A 25,137-nucleotide genomic window follows, 5' to 3' on the forward strand; every position below is an offset into this window, starting at 1 on the left:
ACACTTGTCCATTTTCTCAGTCTTCATTCTCTTTAGCCCTTCTGCACAATGTCACATTTTGAGTCACTCTCTTGCTTCTTTAAACTTCCTCTTCTCTCAGTTTTCAGGGCACTTTGAACTTTTACTAGAATGCGCCTTTCTAAGCCTTTACCAACAAGGTGTTTCCTGTCTCCTTCTCTGACCCAGTATCACTCTTGTCTCCCTCTAAGTGGATTTTCTGCAGGTCTAGTCTTCTGGTTGCTCTATCTCCACCAAGGAGCCATAACTTCTCTTTACTGTACACTGGTTGAACCACACCTGAAGTATTGTGTTTACATCTAAGTTTCCCTTTCTATGAGAATTATCACAAGCTCAGGGATGTTCGGTAGAGGGTGACCAAGATGGTGAGGGAGCTAGAAACAGCTCATCTTATGGAACTCTTGAGAGAATACATATGGAGATATATATAGATATCTATATATATCCTACAGACAAGAAAATGCAGAGGAAACATAATCCTCATTGTCTTAATATATTTTAAAGGGCATGAAAAAAGAGCTTCCATCTACTGACTTAGATCCCTCTACAAAATAGAATTAGACAGAAATTACAGACCAGGCAGGTATGGAATTCCTAGCAAGAAATACCTTCTGGTCTTGTGAAGGCATTAAGAGCACTGGCTCTGCAGTAAGATGACATGGATTCAAATCTTAGTACTGCCTCTTCTTAGCTGCATGATCTTGAGCAAGATATTTTATTTTTCCGTGCCTTCTTTCACCATCTGTAAAATGAAAGTAGATAATGGTAGTCATTGTAATAAAGATTCATTATTCCCTTTGCTAGATATTGTATAGAGTTGTAGACACAATCACCCTTAATGATGACTCACAACATAGGAGAGGTAGATGCACACACAGGTCATTAAAATACAAAGTAGATCACTGAGATAGAGAAATGTAGCTGGAGGGATTGAGGATTGCTCGAGGAGGCAGAAGCAGTGCAAGTAAAGACCTGAGGATGAGAGGAGGAAGGGCATCTTTGAGAATTGGCAAATGCCCGCAACAAGTCCACCTTGGAAGCCTTCGCTGTGAAGCCAAACTACAGTGTTTGTCCTTTTCTAAACTTCTACAGCATATTCTTCATGCTGCCAATCATCTTTCTGTGTTAGGGGAGGGGATTTTTCAGCCTGCTCTGCAAATAAAGATATAACCCAATAGGATCTGAGCCCAAGAGCCAGCTATTTGGTCCAAGGAGCAGATGGTGGAGGCCCAGATTATGGCCCAAAGAACGGGTGCTCAAGAATCTGTATACTGACCAAGAAGTGACCCAGGGGAAGAGGAGGTCCAAAGAAGGCAGGGGTGGTCCTCCATTGGGGCAGCTGGAATGTATCTACACAGGTGTCCTTTCATGTTCATTGTCTAGGGCAGACCCATGTAGACAGTGGGGTCCCAGTGTATGAGTGAATGAATGAATAAATGGCATGAACGAACGTATGGCACAAAATAGTCTGTCATGTAGGTTATAGTATATTTTACATATAATTTAGATCAATATGATGTGCAGACATTTGAAGAACCTGCAGTTCTCACTTGCTGCTTTCTGGTGAAGTGCTCAGCAATCCACACACATTGTTGAATGTCTAAGAAAATAATTTCTTTGCGTTCTGATGTTGTAAAATATTGTTTGGATTAAAAGGGCAGGAACAAATTGATGGATCTGAAATTTTTTTTTCTTTTGGCTTGGAGATGACAGGGCAATCCATCAGACAACTTCCTTGGCTCCCTGTGACATTTCAAGCTCAAATGTTATAGCTTTCTTATTTTTTCTTTTCTCTTTTTTTTCACCCCCTGGCTCTCTATTGAACTGTGCCTTTAGGAAATGCATCCCGTAGATGTGGCTTTTTTGACACTTGTCATATGGCAGGCACTCAGTTGAGGCCTGTTGAATGGTGGCTGGGCAAACTGGGTCTAGCTTAACAGGTCATGCTAAAGTTGAGCTAACTTCTTAATTCACCTGTGATGCTGTCTCCAGCTGTGTCTTAGAACATCCAACAAGGAATTCTTGCAAAACAGAGTAGGCCCCTGGAAAATGGATAAAGAGGCAAGTATCTGTATAATGTGATTTTCAGCAGTTAGACTGTGTGCAAAGAGAAAATATTACAAGTTAAAATGTTTGAGGTGCCTGGGAGGTTCTGTGGTTGAGCATCTGCCTTTGGCTCAGGTTGTGATCCTGGAGTCCTGGGATCAAGTCCCACATCAGGCTCCCCATGGGGAACCTGCTTCTCTCTCTGCCTGTATCTCCTCCTCTCTCTCTGTGTCTCTCATGAATAAATAAAATCTTAAAAAATAAAAAAGACCTTAGAATGCTTGCCCTCTTCACTTGTTTCTGCTATCATGCATAATGTGAACCTAGAAAGGTTGCTTATCCTCTCCCACCTGCAGCTTCTCTACCTTTGAGCCAGAGAAATGAAGTATCAGAATAAAATGAGTTAATGACTATGGATAAACTGTGAAAATACAAACCATGATTTGATGATACACACCCTCTGTATTAGTTATCGACTACTGTATACAGAAAATAAGCCCCATGCTTAGTGAATTCAGATATCAATTTTTTATTATCTCACTGTTTTTGCAAATCAAGAATCTTGGAGTGACATTGCTGGGAGGTTCAGACTCACAGTCTCTCAACACATTGGCTGGGGCTGCATCATCTGAAGACTTTACTAGGGATGGAGTGTCTGTTTTTAAGATGGTTCATTCACATGGCTATTGGCATCAGTTTCTTGCTGGCTGTTGGCAGGAGGCTGCAATTCTTCACCACATGGGTCTCTCCATGGGACCACTTGAGTGTCCTTAGGCCATGGCAGCCAGCTCTCTGCAGTGAGTGATCCAAGGCAGCATTGCAATATGCTTTATGCCTAGGCTCAACGGATACAAATTGTGATTTCCTCAACATCCTCTGGATTACATGGGTCAGCACTAGTAAGTCTGGGAGGGGGACAACACAAAGGCCGGAATTCCAAGAGACTATCTTTAAGGCTGACATCCACACAGTCCGTCAGGTTAAATGGTTCCTCTGGGAAATGAGGAATATAGCTGATTATCTCCAAGGTCTCTGCTCTGCAACCACATTGCTGCTTGCTCCAAATAGCTCTTTGGCAAGCCTACTAGGCAGCTCCTCCCCTCTCCCATCTAGCTTAAAATTCGTGCTATCCTTGTCAACCCGTTCCATACTAACACTTCAGTTTCAGTCTCTTTGGGGCATATGAAAATCACCATGTGTTGCATCTGAGGGACATTTCTGGAGCTCTTCATGCTGGGTTGCATGGATTTGCCACTTACAGGTGCCAACCATTGCAGTCGTTTAGTGTCACCACATCCTTATTTGTGCGAGATGGAGCCCCTGCCCTGAGAGCCAGTGAGGAAGTGAATGATGTTGGTAGTGAGGGGGAGGAGGAGGGCCACGGTCTCCAGCTCTGACAGTTGGCCTCACATTTTTGTATTTTGCAAAACGTGTCTGTTTCTGGGCTCTCGCTTGGAGTCTGTTGACTCTTAGGGAAACAGAGCTAGCATAGTTTCTGCCACTTTGCGGATTGAACAACTAAGGTTCAGGAAGTCTTAACAGAGCATTTGCTAGAAGAAGGGACATAGGAGGATAAAATATTGGGTGGTTCAAATGTGGAATTTGGCTTGAAATGTCTTGGTGTCTGGCGCATATTAAGCGAGGTTAATGAACTTCTTTGACTAGAGCTTCCAAGACAATTAATTGGTCACAGAACAAGATCTAATATATGGATTATTATGCTTTATCTTCAGATTTCTCCACTCCTTCCAGCTCTTGAGCTGTTTTCTATCTTCTTGGTCCCAGATGCCCTGGGACCATCATGGCCCTCAAGACTTCAAGGTCTTGAGACTTCAAGGCCATCCTCATCAGCCTTGTGGATGCCAATGGCCTGGCTGTGCCCAGCTTCAAGGCCCCACGAGCTGACTGGGAACTGCTTCTAGTGGGGAGAATTCTGACTGAGGGTTCCATGAGCCCCTGGGAAAAGAGAGGGAGGAGCGCCAACAGTGTGGGCTGCACCATCCTTCAGCAGAAGCACTGGGAAGCATAGTCTGCCCATCCAAACAGACCTCCATATTCTATTTCCAGAACATCCTGGAGCCTAGATTTGCCTTAATGGCTGGCTCCTTAGCCCTAAAGTAAGAATTATGGGTGAAGGCACCTTCGGACTAACTCCCAGGGCCCCGGTGTTGGCTGGGTCCTTTGTTGGAGCCCACAGGCCGTCCCCACCCTGCCAGCTCCAGCTCGTACCACGGACCCAAAGTGAACTCTCCTCCCCACTCCAAGTCCCTTAGAAGATTGCCAAGAGTGAGGTTCCCTGAGGCCGGCACACCCCACATGGCCCGAGCCCTGGGAGCAGCTGCTTCTCCCACCTTATCTTCCCTCTGCCTCCATGGAAACCTGAGAAAGACGGAAAGGGGGAAGTGGCCCAGTTTCCCAACACAAATAACCCCACAGAGCTTTCTCAGCAGTGACCCTTAGCCTGTTGTGTCAGCCTCAGGCTGCAGGAGGAAGGAAATAGACCTTCTATTGAGTATTTTTCTTCCCCTGTCAAGAAGATCAGAGGAGCTGAGACGAGAAAAGAAAAGGAGTCAAAAGCACCTTGTTGCCTCCTCCTGCAGGATTTGTGTTGCTTTTCCCCTCCTCTCTTGAGCTCTAAGTAAACAGACTCCCCAGTCGGGGAAGGCCCCAGGCCCAACTCAGGCAGGCCATAAATAAGAGCCCTTCAGCCTTTGGCTCTCGGTGAGCAGAGAGGGCACTTGTGAGCGGAACATTTGATAGCGGGGGAGCAGCGGGGGGAGGGCGCTCGTGTTAATTGAATCCCAATTTCCTTCTCCCAGGCCTGCTCTTATCTTTTTAATTATACAAGGCCTTTAATCTTCCTGAGGACTTGTCTCTGTCATTAATGCGTGATCCCTATTAGAGATAGGGGTCTGCTGGGGTAATGGGAGCCGCCAGCGGAGGCCTTTGGAAACTTTTTTGCTTTTGAAAACACTTAAGAGTTATCCAGGGCAAATCCAGGTTGAGGCCGGGAGACCCTCTGGGATCCTCTCAGCCCTCAGATGGTGTTCTTTGGGCTGTCTGTACTTGGGGGGGGGGGGTGGACCCTGAGATGAGCGACAGGAGCCTCTGCCAGCCAGCACCTGTTGTCGCAGCCCTAGGAGCTGAGGGGCAGATGAGCTGCTTGCATAATCACCACGCCAGGTAATTTTCACTCAGGTAAAATCAGTTCAGCTATGCTCACAGGATGCTGGGCACCAGCATAGGAGCCCAGAAGGAACGGGATATTCTGTATCACCTAAATGTTGGTGGATAGCTTCAGCGCTTGTGAATAGAGATATGTTCTCACGGACTTTCTCCTTAACATCACAGAGACGAGTTACCTCCAGGTGACAGTGGCGTGGGACACTCCAGGGTTAAGGTTTCTCTTCAACCTCTGCCCTCACAGTTGCCCTGTCAAATGGCTAATGAGTTGTAAACCAATACTTAGGGGTGCAAAGGACATGTCCTATGTGAAGGGAGCTGGCTCATTTTAAACATTCAACAAAGGTTTGCTAAATAACTTTTTAAACAAGGGCTCTGAAAGCCATTCAACTTAAAATGTGAATCCACAGAGTATTAATCTAGCAATTAAAGTTCCTCCTTTATGGATTTAAATCTTACTGAAATTCATTTCTCTGAGCTGCATAGCCTTCAGGGTTCTGCAGCAGGCAGTCTGATATGTCACCTGCCACAGCAGCCCGACTGTCCAGGAAAGGGGATTGAGGCCAAGTCCCCACAGGGAGCCTAGTGCTCAACTGGGAAACAAGGTATATTTTGTTAGTTTTAAGCATATTGCAAGTATTTATAAACGTATATATGTATAGTTATAAGGCAATATATAGTATATATTTATACACTATGTATTGTGTATATATGCACACCTAACACAACTACCCACATATACATACATGTATATATGATTCTGTATATTTATATTATATGTGTGTTCATATACGTGTGTGTATGTATATATATATATATAGAGAGAGAGAGAGAGAGGGAGAGAGAGAGGGAGAGAGAGAGTTACCTTCTGAGAAGTCACTTGTGATTTTAATTCTATCTGTATATCTATCTATCTATCTATCTATCTATCTATCTATCTACCTACCTATCCGCCTACCTACCTACCTATTTACTTATCCACACAGATGACTTTTCTGAAGAGAGAAGTCCGCACAAAGAGCATCATCAGCCAACTACAGATCCTGAGTGTGCATTCATGAGCTTCTGTACTGAGCCCCATGTCTCAGCAGCTCACACCACCACCTTAGGGGACTTGGAGGTGACCTGGCTATTAGTGATGAAGGCCACGTAACTACAAGAATCAAGAAGCAGGATTTCAAACCATGTCATCCATAGAACGTGGCCTTCTACCCCCGAGGTCCACAACCAAAACTTTCCTCTTTGCTTGAAACCACAGTTTGCTCCTGAAAGTGGGTAGTTCTAGCCATAGGCTCCCATGAAACTTAATGAACCTGGACATGGTCCAGAGAAGAGGAATTAAAACACTCTAGGGGAAGGAAAGGCTTCTGTTTAAGGACAGACTTAAAAATATAACAAAACAAACCCAGAGTAAAGTCTGGAAGGAGGAAGGATGAGCAGAGACACTGTGGAAGTCTATGGGATAGTGGAGGGAGGAGGCAGCTGTGCCTGCCAAGGGGCACTCACTGAAGCTTAGAAGCAGCAGCTTTAGGACAATGACAAGAAAGTTCTATTTAACACGTTCCATAAGTTTGCTGCCTGCTGTGTGATCCCAGTAGGTGGTAAAGGCTGAGAATATAAATAGATTCCTGGCCTATGGATGTTTTGCTGTGAGCTCCCTACAGAATCCCTGGTTTCTCATTGTCTAATTCAACCTACCTCAGTTTCTAATGCTCTAGACCATGAGTTGGCAAACTTTTCCTGTAAGAAAGCAGATAGTAAATATTTTTGGTTTTGTGGACAACTCTGTCACAATTATTCAACTTTGCCATTGTAGTTCAAAAGCAGCTGTAGATAACACATACAAATGGGCATGGCTATGTTCTAATAAAGAGAGGCAGGAGAAAGGCAGAAGGCTGAATTTGACCAGCAAACTGTAGTTTGCTAACCCTTGGTCCAGATCAATTCATTGTTAAGTTGAATTACACAATTTAAAACTGGGAGGTGTCTTGGTGATCACATCCTCATCCTACAAAGCAGGAAGGGAGACATCCGGAGGTGTCAAATGAACTTCCCAAGGCCATCCAAAGTGGGCTGATCCCGTTGTTCGGCTGTTCTAGGGAGAACACTTCCAACCTCTGGAGGTACTCTGATGGAGATTGGCAAAGGCGTAGTCTCCTGCTAGAGGAAACGGTCCAACTTCACATTTCTGATTCATATAAATATGTACTGATGGTCAAAGACTGCCTTTTCTTAGAAAATGTTTCAGGTATAGAAGGATTTGGAAATATAACTTACTTTAAGAAAATTAAAGACTACTTTTAAATTTCCAGAAATCAGAAAACAAGAAATGTACCACTCTGTCTATCCTTCCTTCCCACGCCCAGTTCTGAGATGGGAGAACATTTTATTTCTTGACAGACTATGCAAGTGACATTGACTCTCAAAGTTGAATCTCTTGACAGATTGGTGTCTCAGAGATTGTACCTCTATCTCACTTAGGTCAATAGAGGTGCTCCCGGTGGGGCCTGGGCCCTGAGAGCACTCACCTATTACATTCAGGCAAGACTTTCCTGAAAATAATCCCTGTTCCATGCTTTGATGTCCAGAGCCAGGAACTGCTTAAATTAGTTGACACTCAGAGCCATTAGGGGAAAGATGTGTGTGTGTGTGTGTGTGTGTGTGTGTGTGTGTGTGCTTGTGTTCACGTGAATAGCTGGTGCAAGGAGGATAACTCCGGATAAATCAGGAATGCATCAGTGCTCAAAAAAGTCTAAGAACTACTAAATTTGTGGCTTTGTGTGTGTGTGAGACCCATTGAAGTTCCTTCAGGAAAATAAGTACTCACTTGCTCAAGTAACCTGTAAGTCCGAGGTCTTATTGCTGGAAGATGGGCATATGACTGTTCCAGGCTTGATGTCTGGACCTCTTGATGGTACCGCAGTTCATCATGGGCCTCTCAGCCTCTTGGCAGGCTCAGAATTGCCCTCTGGGAAAGGGAGCTGGGTTAGACACTCTTTAACACCTTAACAAAATGTCTGCAGCTGAGCAAAATGGCAGAAGTGAGAGGATATTTTATAGTTAGATGGCTGATTCACCTCTGAGGTTAGCATCATGCTTCAGGGATAGGAAGGATCTCTGTTCTACAGATTTAGAAAAGGAATCTATCAGCAGGATTTTTGGTCCACATAATAAGCGTTCCCCTAGAATGTTTGACGATGGGGGGACACTGGAATCTCAGAAACACAGCTGTGTTCTAGCCACTCCCTGAGCACCTCCTCTCCTGGAGAGGTCTCCACACTAATTCTTCATAAACCTGTCAGGAGACAAAACTTAGTTTGTCAGGAGACAAGTCTTTGTAACAGATTGCAAGGTTTCCTACTTGTTTCTTGATCCCAAGAAGTGAGGCAGGCTGGATAGTTGAATAGGTGCCTAAAGTGGGCCTGGTTCCTGCAAAGGGAGAAGGCTCTTTCAAACACGGGGTGAAGACACAGAGAGTCCTGAATTCAGATCCCAGCTCCAACTCTTATTAACCTTAGGCCATTCGAGAGTTAGAGGTGGGAAGTCCTCTATTCAGATCCCAGCTCTGACTCTTACCAGCCTTAGGTCATTATAGGAGTTATCTTGTCTTCAAGTCTCAGAGTTGGAGCATACAGACTGAACTAGACTTTGGTGAATATTACTTCCCCTTCTTTCTATTGGTTCTCACATGTAGTGGTCCCACCCAATGCAGGCTGGACACTCAGGGGCAGGGGGCCTCCGCCTCACTGGGAAGCTGTCACTGAGCAGATTCACCTGCAGGTTCATCCCAGAGTCTATCAGCTATCCCGCACACAACCGTTCTTCAAATATTCTTAATGTGTGTTTCCTGATTATAAAGAGGATAACCTACACATTGCAGGAAATTTGGAAAACATGCAAAATGAATGTAAAATAAATCACTGATAAATTTAACATGCAGTGATGAGCCCTGTTAGCATTTTGGTTGCATTTCTTCCTATTGTGCACGTGTGGCCATGTATGTTTTATAAAATTAGAAACCTACTGATGATAAGGTATTGAACCCAGATCATTCTTATTACTGATTTTGCAAACATTTCTCATATTACTAAATACTCTTTGAAGACATATTTTTTATGGTTGCCATATATTCCATAACATGGCTATATCCCAACGTGGGGAATCGTATCCTAACTTTTAGGCACTTAGGTTGTCTCTCACTTTTCCATATTGTAAATAACACATCAGTAAAAAAAAAAAAAACACTGTAGGAATATTACTTCTTTGAGATAAATTCCCAGCAATACAAGTCCTGGACCAAATTCAGTGTGAGGAATTTTAAAGGCCTTGATATAGAGGAAAATGGAAAAGGCTGCATCAATTTCTATCGGTATGTGTGTTTCTCAGCATGTCCATGTAACCCCCAGATTCTCATATACAATCCCTCAAATATTGGAAGGTTGCTCTCAAATCTGCATTCCGGCATTCTCCTTTTGGCTGAACAGCCATTTCCTTAAAATTCTTCGAAAGGCTCCTTTCCAAGCTCCTCACCATAGCATTCCACTGATTTAAGAATATTCTAATTTGTAATTATGGTCTTAAAAATGTGCTACCTAAAACAGAACACAATACACCAATTATGGTGTGACCCATTCCTGCCTTTTTTTTTTTTTAACTTTGAATCCTATACTTGCGTTAATATAATCTAAGATTGCAGTAGTTATCTGTTTTTGTGTTTGTTTTAGCTGTCTATTGGCTCATTTAAGTTCGTGGCATACTGACACTCTGAGGTCTCAATAATCTGGTTAGTTGGGATCTCTCCCAATTGATATTTGTTCAGTTGATTTTTTGAACCCAAATCCAACACTTATATTTGATCGACAGTAGTTCAGTGCCCCAGCTTAAGTTCTAGTGATGCCCACAGAAAATAGGTCCTTGGTGCCTCGGGTGTGTTTCCATACCATATTGCCCAGTGGCCTCAGTCTGGGGCTTCTGTCCGGACTGTCCCTATGCAGAGGTCAGGAGAAGGTCGTGGGGTTGTTGGAGCCTGGGCTGCCTGGCGCCTTCCTGGCCGGCAGTCCACTTATGAGTGTTCTCAGGAGTAACTGGGATCTTGCCTTGAAATAACTCTGGAGGAGAGTGTGGCTGGCCTCTCTGAGAAGGGCTCTTGAGTGACGCCGGGACAATTCTACTAGCAGGGGAGGGGTCTCCTCAGAGGCCAAGGGGCTCTGCAAGCCCTGTACTCACCTGGAGGGGCACCTCTGGCTTGACCCAGGGGCAGGCCCTGGGACTCTGCCAGAATCCTGGCCTGCTTTGCTCTTTCCAGAGTCTTTCCCAACACCAATAGGGTGTAATTCCTTTGTGAAGCCGGCACTTCACTCAGTTTATAGGTGAGTCTGAGGTCTGCCCTGCCTCCCAGCTTTGACCTGAGCCCCCAAGGCCTTGGCGCACTGGTGTCTGGGCATCCTGGTTCCATTACAGCTCCCCCCCGCTCCCTGCCACAGCAGCCTCCTGTGGGCCACCCCCCAGGCTTCAGCATGTGCCCTGGGACATGGTCGGTATGGCCCCTCGGACTCATCTCATGGGAAGAGGCATGGCTTGGGAGCCCAGGGCAAGGCCTTTGGGAGTCACGGGGCCTCAGGCAGGGACCTTAGCTGTCCCAGGGACTAAAGTGATGCTGCTCTTGAGCAAACTATGTTCAATCAGCCACTTAGCCCCTGTCGGTCGCTATGCTTCTGTGCGTGGAGAGGCACTAGGGTGGATGGCTGGAAGGAGCAGCTGACCCTGTGTAAACAGAAAACCAAAATGAGAAGAGTTCGGGTCCACATCTGAGGCACTCTGCTGTACTTGTGGGGAAGAAACTCCCAGAACATGGAAACAGTGGAGATGGTGATATGGGGAAGGATCTTGACGGGGGGTCAGGGAGCTTGAGCTCTCATTCTGGGATCTGGCTAGTGAGCATACTGCCCATGGGCCCCATTTTGGCGCCAGGTCCTCTGAAGACAAATATCATCTCTCCCCAGCACTTGTGAACTTCTGTGCTCTGCACTACCGCCACCTGCCTACTGTGCCCTCCTTGGGGAGCGCAAGTCTCTCATCCCTAGAGCTCCCCTCCCTCCCAGGCTTCACTCTGGCATCCACTCAGTGTTTGGTTACTACGAGTAGGGATAATGCAACTTTTATTTAATTCAGATCGGTTCGATTCCACCCCATTCAACTCTCTCCCATCAATGACACTCTTTTATTGCCACCATAATTTGCTGTTTTGAAGGAGATAAAGCAGAAAATATGAACATACGTTAAAAATAACCCCCCTGCCTTATACTTCCTATTTTCAAAATGCTTTCCCATAAAGTATTTCATTATAGACTCAAGCAGCTGGCGTCATGAAATACGGTGTCAGATGTAGAATCCAATGAAAAACAAATGAAAAGGAACCTGAGAGCAGAAGGAAGGAGAGCGCAGCTCCATCAGGCCACTGCCCCATCCTGCCAGGGCCTCAATGAGAACTTGGCACTGGCCCCTGGTCATGGCGAGGTCAAGTGTCTGGAAACTTCTCTTTCTTCTTCTGAAATGCTCCATTATTTTTAGGCCATTTCTTGCCATTTATGTCCTTCTTCGGAGCCAAATCCTAAGATTTTGGAAATGGTGAAGGAACCAGTAGTCATCATGGAGGCCAGTGGTTCTCAAAGTGTGGCACTGGTTGAGTGGCATCAGACCCTCAGGGAACCCGTTAGAAATGCAGACTCAGGCTCAGCCTTCACCGGCTGATTCCCAGACTCTGTGTGTGTGTGTGTGTGTGTGTGTGTGTGTGTGTGTGTGTGCATATGTGTGTGTAGCCATCTGTGTTTCAACAAGCCCTCTGAGTGACAGTTGCAAGGTAGAAGAAGCTGATCTGGGCCAACTTCTAAATTTCAAACTAAAGCCCTGTGAACAGAAAGTCCGACTCCTTGTCTTGAAGGCGGTCAGCTGGGGAGCCCAAACGAGAATCCACTTCCCAGGCACAGTGCTGCACATCTTCTCCTGCCTCCCTCTCCCTCTGCTGACCTCTGGGTCACCCCCTTCATGAGCATTTTTGCCAGCCTGTTTCTCACTCTGCCTCAGAGTGCACAGAAGAGGAGCCAGGCCAGCAGCCAGGAGCCCCCAGGACAGCAGGCGTCTGTGCTTCCAACCTGGCTCTTGGCCCGCAACTCAACTCTCCTGGACAGCATGGCTCTGGAGTTTCCAGGCTCTGAGGACACCTGATTTCTGACACTCAGAATATATCCTCTTACCTGCCCTGTCCCTCTTTTGATCTTTTTTCTTCAGGATAAATCTTTGGGTCTGAACCAGACCAGAGTCCCTTGCACTCTTCTGGGAGGCTCCCGGCTATCGCTGGCATGTGACCCAGGGTTATAGGAGCTGTGTGGGTAGGTCTCCCCTCTTCCATTCCTGCCCAGATATAGAGTCCATAAGATGGCAGAGATGTGGGCACATTGGCCCTGGACACCAGCATTCTTGGGGTGGTTTTGAAAATGATACAAAATATTTATTACATATCAACACAGGGCCTGACACTAGGCCTTGCTGCCCCTCCAGAGTCAGAGTCTCCTGGTCAGAGTCAACAGGCCTACACTGAGGTCCTGCACTGTGCCCTGCATCTCTCTTAGCCTCGCCCTTCCCCTTTCTTTATCCCCTCTGCCCCCACCCCCATTGCTCTGCAGCTGTGCCTTGATGGCCCATGACTTCTCCCTGATGACACTTAGGAAGGTACTCATCCCAGGGTGCTTGACTTGCCAGAACAAAGGAGGCAAGGTCACCTGGGGAAAAGGAAGACTGGGATAGAATCAGGCATTCCAGAAGACAGGGGGAGATTTTAGGTACCTCTGGTGGAGGATGTGCTCAAATGGACCTGAGATGATTAAGACATTGCCCAGCTCAGGACAGAGACACAAAAGCCATGATGGGGTCCTTCGGCATGACCCAGAGTTTTGCCAGATGGATTTGTTGTATTTCTGCAAGGCAGAGGCTCCAACAGGTCAGTGAAGATGGCAGTGGGGCTGACCTGGGTCTTAGGATATGACTCAGGCCCGGAGTGCTGTGTGATGGGAGGCCCAGAGCAGCCAGGGGACCCGGGGAGGGTGGAGAAGCTGTGGGTTGCTGTCAGTGAGCAGGAGAGGAGGAAGGTGAGGTAGCGAGAGTGGGGTGTGATAGGCTTCCAGTGTGAGGATGCTGGACAGTTGTCATCCCAGGGACCACGTTGGTCAGAAACAAGAAATGCATCAGTAATGTGCATGGAACCCATGGCCTGCGATAACTTCTCGATGTGAATTTCCTCATGTAGACTTCACAGCCATGTATGCAGCACCAGCTATGTGCCAGGTACCACCCAAGGTCCTTCTACATTCCCACTGGCATTCGGCTCATCTCACCCACCCTGGGAGACAGATGTGGCTATCAAGGAACAGAAACACCTCGTGACTTGCCAGGCACCCACAGCTAGCAGGGAACTGAGCTGTTTTTAGATTCTGGGTCTTCCCACTGAAAAGTCCCAGCTCCTTGGCAGGGTCTCACCTGGTTCTTCTGCTCAAAAAAGCTAATGAGAGTCACAGAACAGGATGCCACATGGGACCCAAACTTCTGGTTCCCCTGATGCCCATGCAGGAGGAGGAGAGGGAAGCAAAGAACTGATACTTGTCCTGGGGCATACCAGGCAGCACTCCTCCCTGTTTTCTCACACCCTCTCACCCCCTGGTGTCACCTGGGGCTCCAAGATTTGTGCTCAGAAGCCATGGAGCTGCTGCTTATTGGCTAGATGTGTCCAGATGATCCTGGTATGTATCTGTGCTGAAGAGTGTGTGTGGAAGGGAAGTCTCAAGCTGCCATGAGGACCAAAGGAGAGAGTGGTTGCTGGAGGGTGTGGCCAAGCTCAAGTCTAATGATGGTGACTTCTGTTTGTTCATTGGTCAGGTATCTATGAGGCACTTGTCATGCCATAGTATGGGTACTGGAGTCAGAGCAAAGACAAAGCAGAGGCAAGCTCCAGTGACATTACAATAACCAAAGGGTGGCAAGTGCCACAGCTCATGGCTTCTTACAGACATTTGTTACTCTAGGGGTCACCCCTCCTCTTAGTCCTAAGGCAGTTCCTGACCTTTGGCTCTTGAGTAAACTGCTCAGTGAATACTGCCTCGATGCTCTGATTGAGCAATTTCACCTGGGATAAAACAAAGGCCTATAGATGGGGGTCCCAGAGAGGTGGTCTTTTTTGGAAGCTCAGGCCTCCTCAGATGGTCCTGGAGGTAAGATTGGGGCCTCCCTGCCTTTACTGTTGAAACCCATAGACTTTGGACTCCTTCTAGAAGAAAGCTTACATCTGCCCCCTGTCCCCATGTAATAAGACTTCACATGAATTAAATGACCCCAGGAGTATAAATCCAGCAGGAGGAAGTGGTTAAATCTCACACGAGTTGGCACTTCTGAGGCAAATAGAAGAGAGAGACCTTGGCGGACGCACTCCTACCTAGTTCTATGTAATGATTCGGAGTGTTTTAATATTTACCTAGCTATTAGGCTCAGCTGGTTCTTGGTTTGGCTCTCCTTTATCCTCTGATTTCCCAAGCAGAGTGTCCATCCTAGTCCCAGCTCATCCTCCTCAGGACGCCTGGATCACTCCTGGGGTCTTGGGCAGAAAAGGAGCAGAACTTGAATGAAAGGATCTGCATGTGCTGACCCATGTGACCTTGAGCAAGACATTTTGCTTCCTGAGCCCGAGTTTATTCAACCGGGAAACGGAAATAAAAATATTCACTGAGTCTGTGTCGGGACCAAATTAACACCCTCACCCACCCTCCTAAGTGAGAGAGCACCTACAGTGTGTGACGGGGCATGGGAAGCTCTTTCTGTGCATGATCTCATTTATTCCTCACCACCATTCGCAGACAGACGCTAGCTAGTGGTGCTTTTACTTTACAAGTGAGGAAATGAATTGCAAAATGCTTAAATAACTTGCCCAAAGCCACGCAGCTGGAAGTGAAGGGGCAGAAAATTGAACATACGCCAGGCTAACTTTCAACCCTGAACTCGAATCCCTGCAGCTTTACCTCAAAAGCAGATCTCTGCTGACTCCCAGTTGCCCCTGAACCTTCTCTTTTTCTCTCACTTGCTGTCTTCTGCCTTCCATCTGACCGACTGCATTCTGCTCCAGTTAATATTTCCATGGATGCAGAGGAGCAGGGAGGCGTCTCTTCCAGGCGCAGATGCTAACCCTTTCTCAGCAAACTGCTTTCATCTCCTGTGTGCCTCCAGACATCCCTGGGCCTGTGTGCGACGTGGCCAGTACCTGGCATTTGGGGTATCAAATAGCTAGTGAGGGTCATGGCTGGGCCTGAGAACAGGAGACAGTGGCTCATGAAATGAACTCAATTTGTGCACTTTCCCAGGGCACGGGGGAGGAAATGACAGTGACTTGTTGCTTGGGAAATGCTGATGGGTGGCCTGGTATCTTGGGAATGTGCTCAGATGATCAGGGGCTGTTTTTGCAGCCTCTCCCTCTCCTCCCCATTCCTGGGATGGTACTTTGGACTCCTCACCACCATTCCCAGGCACAAAAAAGAAATCTGAGTCTGCTGTTTTCCAGTGTTCTCAGTGCTAATTTCATAACAACCAAGCTCTATCTATGTATCTGTATGTGCCCAGTCCAATGCAAGATATCTAATTTATCCTCTAATTTATCCTCTGCAATTCCATGTGGTTATTAAGTGAGGAAGCCAAATCAGAGAGGTGAAGAAACTTCCCTAGGATCATACAGGTAGAAATCATGAAACCAGGACCCAGACACAGGGTCTGAATTCCTCAATCACTATCTGATATTCTTTGGATTCAGAGTCACCTCAGGCATTTCCCCACCACAGAGTGTGCCACCCTCATGGGCCTGGCCTTGCTTCTTTTGCATTGAACTTGGCTCTCTGTATGGTTCCACCACTTGGGTGGTCTAGAGGGGGCCAAGTTGGCCCCCTCTTTGCTCATGTGCCCATAAATTGCCATGGTGGTTATACGGAAGCACTCATCTCACGGAGGCAAAGGTGAGGACAAATCAAAGGCATGTGATAAAATATACCTGCAACCCACTAGGCATTTATTCCGCTCCAACTATTTCCTGGTGCTACATACTCGAGTGGAAGGGACTCAGGTATAGATGCTGACCTTCAAGGATCGTAGAGTCAAAGGAACTAATAACGGGAACTTAGTAGCTCAAACCCAAGGCAGGATATTCTGAATGCAAGTAAAATCCTTTGGAGAGGAGAAGAGTTGAGGATTCCAACAGTGGGAAATATTTGGAGGACGTAGTTTGAGCCAGCACTCTGAAGGCCTTTGAGTCATATGGAAAGATGGTAGGCCATTCCAGGCAGTCAGACTAAGAGACTGGGTACACACAGAAGTGGGGATGCCAGGAGTGAACAAGTGGTATGTGTGCAGGCCCAGCAAGTCTGTCTTTCTGACTGTGTGCTGAGTAGGATAAAGTGGTGGCCAGTCTATGAAGGTTTTCTAGCTGTGATGAAGACGTCCACATGTACTCTCTATGCAAGGAGAAGCTCCTGCTGACTTCGAACAAGGCAGTGACATGATAGCCCCTCCTTGGGGAAGACCTTTGTAGGGTTAATCTAGAGGGTCTGGGTGAGCCTGGAGCCTGGGTGGTGGGGGCAGGTGATGGTAGTATTGCAATAACCCAGGCAAGAGGCAGTGAGGGCCTGAGCCAGGGCAGTCACAGAGGGGGTGCAGGGGAAATGAGAATGCACAAAGCTTGGGCAGGGAAAAGGAAGGAAGGGATTTCTCTGACCATGGTATATTTACCCACTACCCCTGTTGCTCACACTCTGCTTCCCTGGAAGCCTCAAGGGAGCCTGGGAGGAGAGCTGTTGCTACTTCTCTGTGTTTGCTGGGCTTGTGACTGTGCTCAGAGCCATAGGGTCCCCTCCTTCCTCTGCTTTACTGCATTTGGATGATTTTCTTTATAATGATTGTCATAGTCATAACTATAATAATTATAGAGGCAATAATAAGATTCTGAATGGATGGAGAGCCTTTCTTCTAAGGATGCTAATGTGTGTGAGGTGAGGGCAGAAGGGGTCCTACCAGGAATATGATCAGATCCAATTTGGTAGAAAACAACTCCAAGCAGTGTGGAGAAGACCTAGCCACAGGGGAAGTGTTTCTGACCTCTATTCTTGAATAACAGGCCTCCCCTCTTAGTAAGGGCACAATCTGCCCCCGCTCCCTGGTAGGCACCTCCTGGATGCGGATTTGCTGGCAGTGGTGGAGAAGCTTGATTTAGAACTTCATTTCTCCTCCTCACCTCGGACAAGCCTTCCTTGGGATCGTTGGTATACAGTGACCCCTTCATCCTTACTTTAGCTTTTTAAATTAAATTAAATTAAATTAAATTAAATTAATTTATTTGGCAGACATAGAACACAAATAGGCAGAGCAGCAGGCAGGGGGAGAGAGGGAAGCAGACTCCCGGTTGAGCAAGGAGCCCAGTGTGGGCCTCCATCCCAGGACCCCAGGATCATGACCCGAGCCCAAGACAGATGCTTAACTGACTGAGCCACCCAGGCACCCCCTACTTTAGCCTTTTTTATTGTTTGGCCATACAATTAGCTTTTAATAATATGTCATGGCATTTTATGAATTACAAAGCCTGTTTGAATTCATGATCTCATTTAATCCTTGCAGTCACAGGGACTAGCATTATTTTATTGTTCCCACTTTACAAATGCATTCATTCTTTCAAAGAGCAGGTATGGAGCACCAGTCATGTGTGGGGCCCCATGCCAGGTGCTGAAAGCAGATACTTCGAGATTAAATGACGGACAGAGACCCAAACAGATTTGAACCCAGGTCATCTTTCTCCAAGCCCTGTCTTCTTTCCCCCTTTCGTGCCACTGTCTTAATTTTTAGCTCTGTATATTCCCAAAGTTTAGCACTTTATCTCTGCATGTTTCATGTATTCATTTTGTCTTTCCAAATATGTGGGAATGTTTTACCGAAAAATAAAGGAACTCACAGTTGGAAATAATAATAATAATTATTAAAGCCTATTTGTGGTAAGCCTATTTGTGCAAATTTGTATCCCCAATTATGCTTAGCAACATGGTTAGGCAGATAGGAGTTGCTCAGTAAATATGAGTAAACTAGAAGGTCCTACAGCTCCAACCTTAGCTCACTTCCACCTCAAACACTGGTCTCTATCCTCACCTCAAAAAGTCTTCCCCGTAGTTTGTTTCTGAAGCATTTGGAACCTTTCCTTTTAAATTATTTTGCAGCCAGTTTTCAAATGATGTCATATATTTTGAAGGAATATTAATATGTCCATTATAAAGATAGGACAATTGAGGCTAAGCAAGGACAGTTTAAAGTCCTAAAGTCCTTTTCAATGATTTGACAGCTGGTCTTCACTTCCTATACGTTCTTTAGACAGATAGAGGAGGTTGGAAATCTAGACGCGCCTCACTGGCTGACAATTTCTACAGATGCTGTGGTCTCCCGGGGTGAAGTAGAACCTTCAGATGACCGGGCACTTGCTGCCACCATGCGGTAGAACTTGAGGTCTGCTGCTCTTCCTCCATCTGCTCCTGGCGGGCGCTTCTTTCCCTTTCCCGTTTTGCTGAGTGTGCCTTGTGTTCTCAGGCACTAACTGCTGGGGGATATTGAGGGGAAAGAAAAGAAAGAATTATTGTCTTGTCAGGACTTACGTTCTGGGGTATGTGTTGTGTCTGAGGGAAGATGGGCATTAAATACATAATAAACCAAGATAATGTTAGATAGTGCTCAGTGCTATGCTTTAAAACAAGACAATGTGATGGAGTGACTGCAGAGCGGACCTACTTCAGTTAGGAAGGCCAGAGAAGGCCCTTCTGAAGAAGGGATGTTTATTCCAAGAACTGAATGCTGAGCAGGAGTCAGGCATGTGAAGAGATGTTCTCAGAAAGAGAGAGCAGGATGAAGCCAGTGGGGCTGGCTCCCAAGTGTGCAAGAGAGTGCTCCCAGATGGAGGGTGGAGAGGCAGGCAGGAGTCACATCTCACACAGCCTTCCAAACCATTCTATGTGCTATGGGAACCACCAGAAGGTTTTTAGAAAAGGGATAACATAGTCTGCAATGCCATGTGAGGATCTTCTTGTCTGTGTCTGAACTTGCCATTAAATGGAACTAGCAGGTACAAAGGGCCACACTTGGAGTGTCTCCAGAAATTGTGAACACACCTATGTTATGTGGCTGCACCTTTGCGATGTCTGGGGAATTTTACAAACTCCTGATGCCTGGGTACAGCCCAGGGGCAATTCAATCAGAGGAGCTGCAGATGGGCCCAGGCTGGGTTTTCTCATCTAGTCCTTTCCAGGGATTCTGTGCATCATTGGAGTTGAGACCTGCGATGTGCTGAGGAAACTCAATGGAGGAGCCCTTAAGGTGAGGGCTTGATAGGGTCTGTGGGAGTGCTGGGACTGAGGACTTGGCCCTGGGCTGACCACTACTATGGACTATGAAAAGAGAAGGAAGGGGGGAAGAAAGCAGGTGGCAGAGCCTTGGGTACTGATGAGAATGAGATGGGGTGAGTCTGGACTAGACTTGGAAAGTGATGCACATGGCCGCGTGACTGAATTTATTACGGAGGAAGAAGAAGCATAAAGCAGGCCCGGATTGGAAGGCAGTCAGAGCAGAGGCCTGGGGCTGGGGGTCCCTCGGCAGGTTTGGAGGCACACTCTGGTGGCTGCTTGTAGACCCATCTTGCCCTCACACATCCCACCCCACCCAATCTCCTAGCAGAGACTTCTTTCCTTGGAGACTTCCAGTCAGAGCAGCTGCTTCCAGAGCTGAACCTGGGGACAAGGCTCCTGCATTCTTGGCAGCTGGCCTCACCCAGGGAATGCTCTCTCAGGCATCAGGCTCTATGGATGGATCATCAGTGCTCTTTTGGTTGCAAGTGACAGCAAACTCAACCCAGAACTACTCAAGTAAAGTGGGAATTTATAGGTTCAGGGGGCAGAGAATTTAAGGGTATTACTTCAAATGTGGCTTGATCCCAGAACCAATCAATGGCCAGGGAAGTGAAAGGCTCTGATTGATCTGCTGTGGGTCATGGTCCCATTCTGGGAACAGGGGCTGGACTCAGTACCATCATGTGGGGAAAAGGGCTGAGAGCCAAGAGAGAACAGGTCACTAGAATAAAACCATCAGGTGCTGTTATACCAGTCAATGGATGCCTGTGTGACCCAAACCAGCCCATGTTCCCCACAGTGATTCACATGATGTGGAAGAATGTGGAGTTTATAATCTGCCTTATCCCATTAATCAATTTGGGTAACTGTGGGAGGAGCTCGAAGATTTTGAGAAGCCCTGAGGATGTAGCCTCATATGGTTGAGGGATGGTAAAGGATACTTGTCATTGAACATTGACAGATGATTTCATTACTCTCCAGTAATAGACCAGATGTATACTGGAGAATGATGACTGGCTGTCTTGTTTGTTTTTCCTCATCTGAGCCCCAACTAGAGTAACTCCTTGGGGAAATATATGACCATCCACAGTGACAAAGAGAAGGAGAAGAAGGACTCCCCTCTCAGTGTGGTCAGGTCATTTATGGCACTTGTTATGTCAATTGAACAGCCTAGCTGTAAATGGTTGTAGGCATATGCTGCAAACACGGGTGCTAAACCCAGCCCTGAAAGCCCAGGGACTGGACTGGGTGATAGTAGGGTGTTAAAGCAGAGCTTATGAGAAGAGGGAGCAAGGCTCAGTTCAACACCAGCAACTGGACTCATCAGACAGAAAGAGTACGCTCAAGGCTACGAGCAAGGAGCAGCTGGTAGAGGTAGCAGCCCTGGAGCCCAGTCAGGCAGGGTCTGGGTTAAGGCAAGAAAACATTAAGAACATTGATGTGGGGGTGATGTTCTTCAAGGGCTCAAGCCTTCATTACTGACACATTCCTTATTCCTAGAATCCCTCCGAAATGCTCTTGGTCCTTGCCAAATTGGAAGGAAAACGCTGACATTTCTCCTGCTGTTATCTATGAATCCAGGACTGTAATCAGAGATTAAGAAAAACTTTAACACTGAGAAATTTCTGCTTGGACCTTGTGATGGCCCAATCCAGCAGTGGGATTGCATAGCTTGGGTTCTCCTGCTAAATATAATAGGAAAAAAAAAAAAAAAGGCAGGGAGAGAGAGAGGGGGAAAAAAAGAATGAAAGTGGGGGTGGGGGGAAATCAAGCAAGTGAGAAAGGAAGACAGGAGTCATAGAAGCTCTTCCAGATGCAGAAGTAGTATGAGTCACAATAGAAGAAGGTAGGAGGGCACAGCAGGAAGCCTAGAGGACCCTCCTCCCCATATCTCCCTGCTCTATTCCTGCTTAGGGTCAGCGCTCCCATCCATCCACTTGCCTGGGGAAGGAAGAGATGTACAGGGTGAGGGGCATCTTGTCCCTAGGTGGCTCAGGGCATTTGTGCTCTCACCTCTTCCTACCTAAAAGCTCTAAAGAATTCGTTTCTCAGTTCGCAAAGGATGCGTGATCCAATTAGAACCTCAGACACAAACCGGAAGTCATTAACAGCTGAATAAAGGTAACAGGGAACAGACTTACAGAATTAGGGAAAGAGACCAAGCAGAAAAGCGGATAACTTAATTTCCATAATTCAGACAGCAGTGCAATTTAACAACCATATTGACAGGCTTGAAAGTTTGTCAAGGAGAAATAACCCTCAAGTTGTAAGAGCTTCTAAAGAAAAGAAAAAGGAAATGGACAACAAAATTATTTTGCTCTTGATAGAAAAACTCAATACCTTTTCCAAGATAATCAGATTTGTAAAACCATTTGTCCTAGCCAATTTGTCACACGTAGCACAGAAGTCCGATAAAACAGAGCCACAGCAGCTGGACGGATGGATGCTAACGCTTGCCTGAAAGCCTCCTCACACCGCTCTTCCTCCTCGTCCCGTGGGTCCTCTGGGGTTGCCTTTTCCCAGTCTATTCTGACACCAGTGCCAGCTCCACCTGCCCCTTCAAAGAGAGACCTTGGTCCCAGGTGTCAGGAAGGATTTCCACAGCAGTTACAACTCCTGAGCCAACTTTGGATAGCCTGGCTCGGTGGCTCCCAAGCCTCATTGGTTATAAGTGACAACAAACCTGGGAGCTGGGCCCACCTCCAGAGATTGGATTCCTGGGGTTTCTGGTGGGACCGAGATGCTGATCTTTTCAAAGAAGCCTATAACATGATTCACATGTATATTGGGGGCTGAATGCTTTTCAGGCCCCTAGAGGAGACCTAGTCCTTTTAATTCACAATTGCAGACATTTGGAAACTTTGGTGATGTTTTCTGAGGGCTTTGTCTGAAGAGGATGGGTGAAGAGGCACTTTCTGGTATTACACCTCAAAGGGATCCCATCCTTGTGGGCCAAGGAACAGCCCCTTAACCTCCCTATTGAGAGTCTCTGCTGAGAATTCCTGCGGGCAGCACCTGGGGCAGCTGTTCATGCTGGTTGATCTGCTTGTTTGTTTCAGATGTGGGCATAGTGCAGTATTGAATTCCAGGACAAAAAAAAATATGCAGACAAACAAGGAAAATGCATACTCAATAACTCCATGGTCACAAATAAAAAGAATGAGGCACTAGACAACCATCTGGAGATGATGAATATACCAGAGATAAAACCAGTGACCATACAGGATGTAGGGAAGGCAGTAGCAAGCGTAAAATATGTAGCAATAATCCAGACTTAAAAAAAAAAATCCTCCTTGGAACACCTAACCAAGTAATTAAAGTAGTTAGAAATCAACAAATCAGTCAGCCCTCACAAAAAACTAATTGTAACAGTGAAAAAAAAATCAGAAAAAAAAAAAAAAAAGGAAACTGGAAGTACTATTAACCCAAGAATGGAAACGGAGATTTGATTCTTTATTTAAAAGTATGACTAGAATAGTCTGGCTTGACCAACCAACAAAGAAGAGAAGGAATATTATGAGAATATTAACTTGTTTTAAAAAGGCTATTATCATCATTTAAAAAGGAAATTATTGTCCTGGAAGAATCATATTTTTCTCTAATGTTATATATCTGTTCACGTAACTGTAATTGCTAGGAACTACCATGCAAATGGAATTACACCGCCTGAGGAGTCAAGCTGTCAGAGGGTCTAGAACTCCAGTCGTATGGGTCATACAAGGTCCCAAGTCAGACTCCAGAAGAGCAAGTGAGACCAGTGCCTGGTGGGGTGGGGGGTGGGGGTGGGGAGGACCACCAACATCGCCACTATCCTCTCCTCAGCCACAGAGGGTGCTGCAGATCACTATCTCTCCTGTCTGCCGGCTCCAGAGCTAAGTCCCAGTACTGGCTGGGGTGGGGTGGGGGGGGATGTCTCTGAAGGAGGGTGGGGCAGTGCTGACGCGGTTCTCAAGGGGCGTTTTCCATCTGTGCTCCTCTATGGGTTCCTGAGTCCTCATCCTCAGCTCCTCACACACAGTACATCCTCCCCGACGTTCCCCCACACTGCCTCCCATCTGCCCAAATGCTGTTCCAAAACTGTCCCCTGATTCTAACCATCTGGGAACCCCGAGGCATTGTCCTTGTTCCTATTCTCCTCACATCAGCCACTCCCAACCACAACCTTGAAGTTTTCCAAACCACCCCCAAGTCTACAAGGGGTGCTCCTTGTAGACTAAGGCTCCTTAGTCTACAAGGGGTGCTCATCCATCTGGCCTTTAATTCCCCTGACCCTTCCACACAAAGTTTATTGCCTCAGACTTTAAAAACACAAGCGACTGGTTCACTGACCCTTTATTTATTGGTCCTTCCGTGAATAGTGATTCATTCCCTAAGAATAGACATTTTCTTCTTTGATTAAATATGAGAAAAAGGAAACACCTAAAGTCTACTGTCCTGTGCATGGCCGGGACTGTGGTTATAGAATCTATGATCCTTACTTTCTGGCAGTTTCCAGTGCTGAAGAGAATGTAAAACATGTACACCAACAACGACTATGCAAATGTACCTCAAAGGGAAGAGTAGAGCCACAGGTTCCTTGGGTGTTCTGGGAGGATATTGGCCAGAGGAATCAAAGAAGACCTAAGGAAGGATGAAGCAGTAAAGCTGGGTCTTAGAAAATTTTTAGGGTATTATTAAAAAATTTGTAGAATTTAAAGGAAAATATAAACAATTGGAATTTCAGACAGATGCACAGCCAGGAGACAGTTGTGATAACAAGGGATACACTAACTTTCCATCTATATTTTCTAAAAGTGTCATTTTTCAAATAATTTTTAAAAAGTAACATGCTGATATGAAGGTTTTTAATACTATAATAGAAAATGTTAGAGGAGACAGTATATATATATATATTATAATATAAATTATATATATATTTAAAGATTTGTTTATGTATAAGAGAGAGAGCCTATGAGCAGGAGGACGGTCAGAGGGAGAGAATCTTCAAGCAGACCCCCCACTGAGCATAGAGCCCAACTCAGGTTTCGATTTCACGATTCATGAGATCATGACCTGAGCCAAAACCAAGAGTTGGACACTTAACAGACTGAGCCACTCAGGCGCCCCAAGGAGGAGGCAATAGAAAACTAAGACTGTTTGACCTGCAGAGAATTCAGTCCAAGGACAGCACATATCTGGGCTCTCAATCCATTACCAGTTGATGGTGTGGACTTGGCCTCCTGGCATGGACTGTCTGGGGTAACTTTTCTGTTCTCAGAACCCAGTGCCAGATGAGAAGTCATGTGAGCAAACAAGTGGAAACTGAAAAAGCATGGAGTGTTTCCCAGGAATAGTGAGTAAGTAGACCACTTTCTCATTTTTTAAAATTGAGGTGTAATTGACATACAGTATTTTATTAGTTTTGAGAGTAAAATATCATGCACCCTCTACCACT

The 25,137-nt window shown here is 46.2% G+C and overlaps 1 long non-coding RNA gene across 4 annotated transcripts in view; it reads right to left on the reverse strand.

The window, feature by feature from the left end:
- Positions 1-530: 530 nt before the first annotated feature.
- The window catches only part of LOC102152844, a 30,376-nt gene continuing 5,769 nt past the window's right edge, over positions 531-25,137 (reverse strand). Inside the window, exons 3-10 of one of the 4 annotated variants that reach the window (XR_005372435.1) lie at positions 24,250-24,323; positions 18,463-18,901; positions 15,309-15,547; positions 14,768-14,887; positions 11,665-11,857; positions 8,075-11,010; positions 1,993-2,060; positions 531-760 (exon numbers count right to left, since the gene is read on the reverse strand). This is a non-coding gene — a long non-coding RNA (uncharacterized LOC102152844). Of the gene's footprint in view, positions 761-1,992; positions 2,061-2,607; positions 4,021-8,074; positions 11,011-11,664; positions 11,858-14,767; positions 14,888-15,308; positions 15,548-18,462; positions 18,905-24,249; positions 24,324-25,137 lie in introns of those variants that run through there. The other 3 variants (XR_005372432.1, XR_005372433.1, XR_005372434.1) reach the window with 3 other exon arrangements.

This window comes from Canis lupus, chromosome 17, assembly GCF_011100685.1.
Source record: "Canis lupus familiaris isolate Mischka breed German Shepherd chromosome 17, alternate assembly UU_Cfam_GSD_1.0, whole genome shotgun sequence".
NCBI lineage: Eukaryota > Metazoa > Chordata > Mammalia > Carnivora > Canidae > Canis > Canis lupus.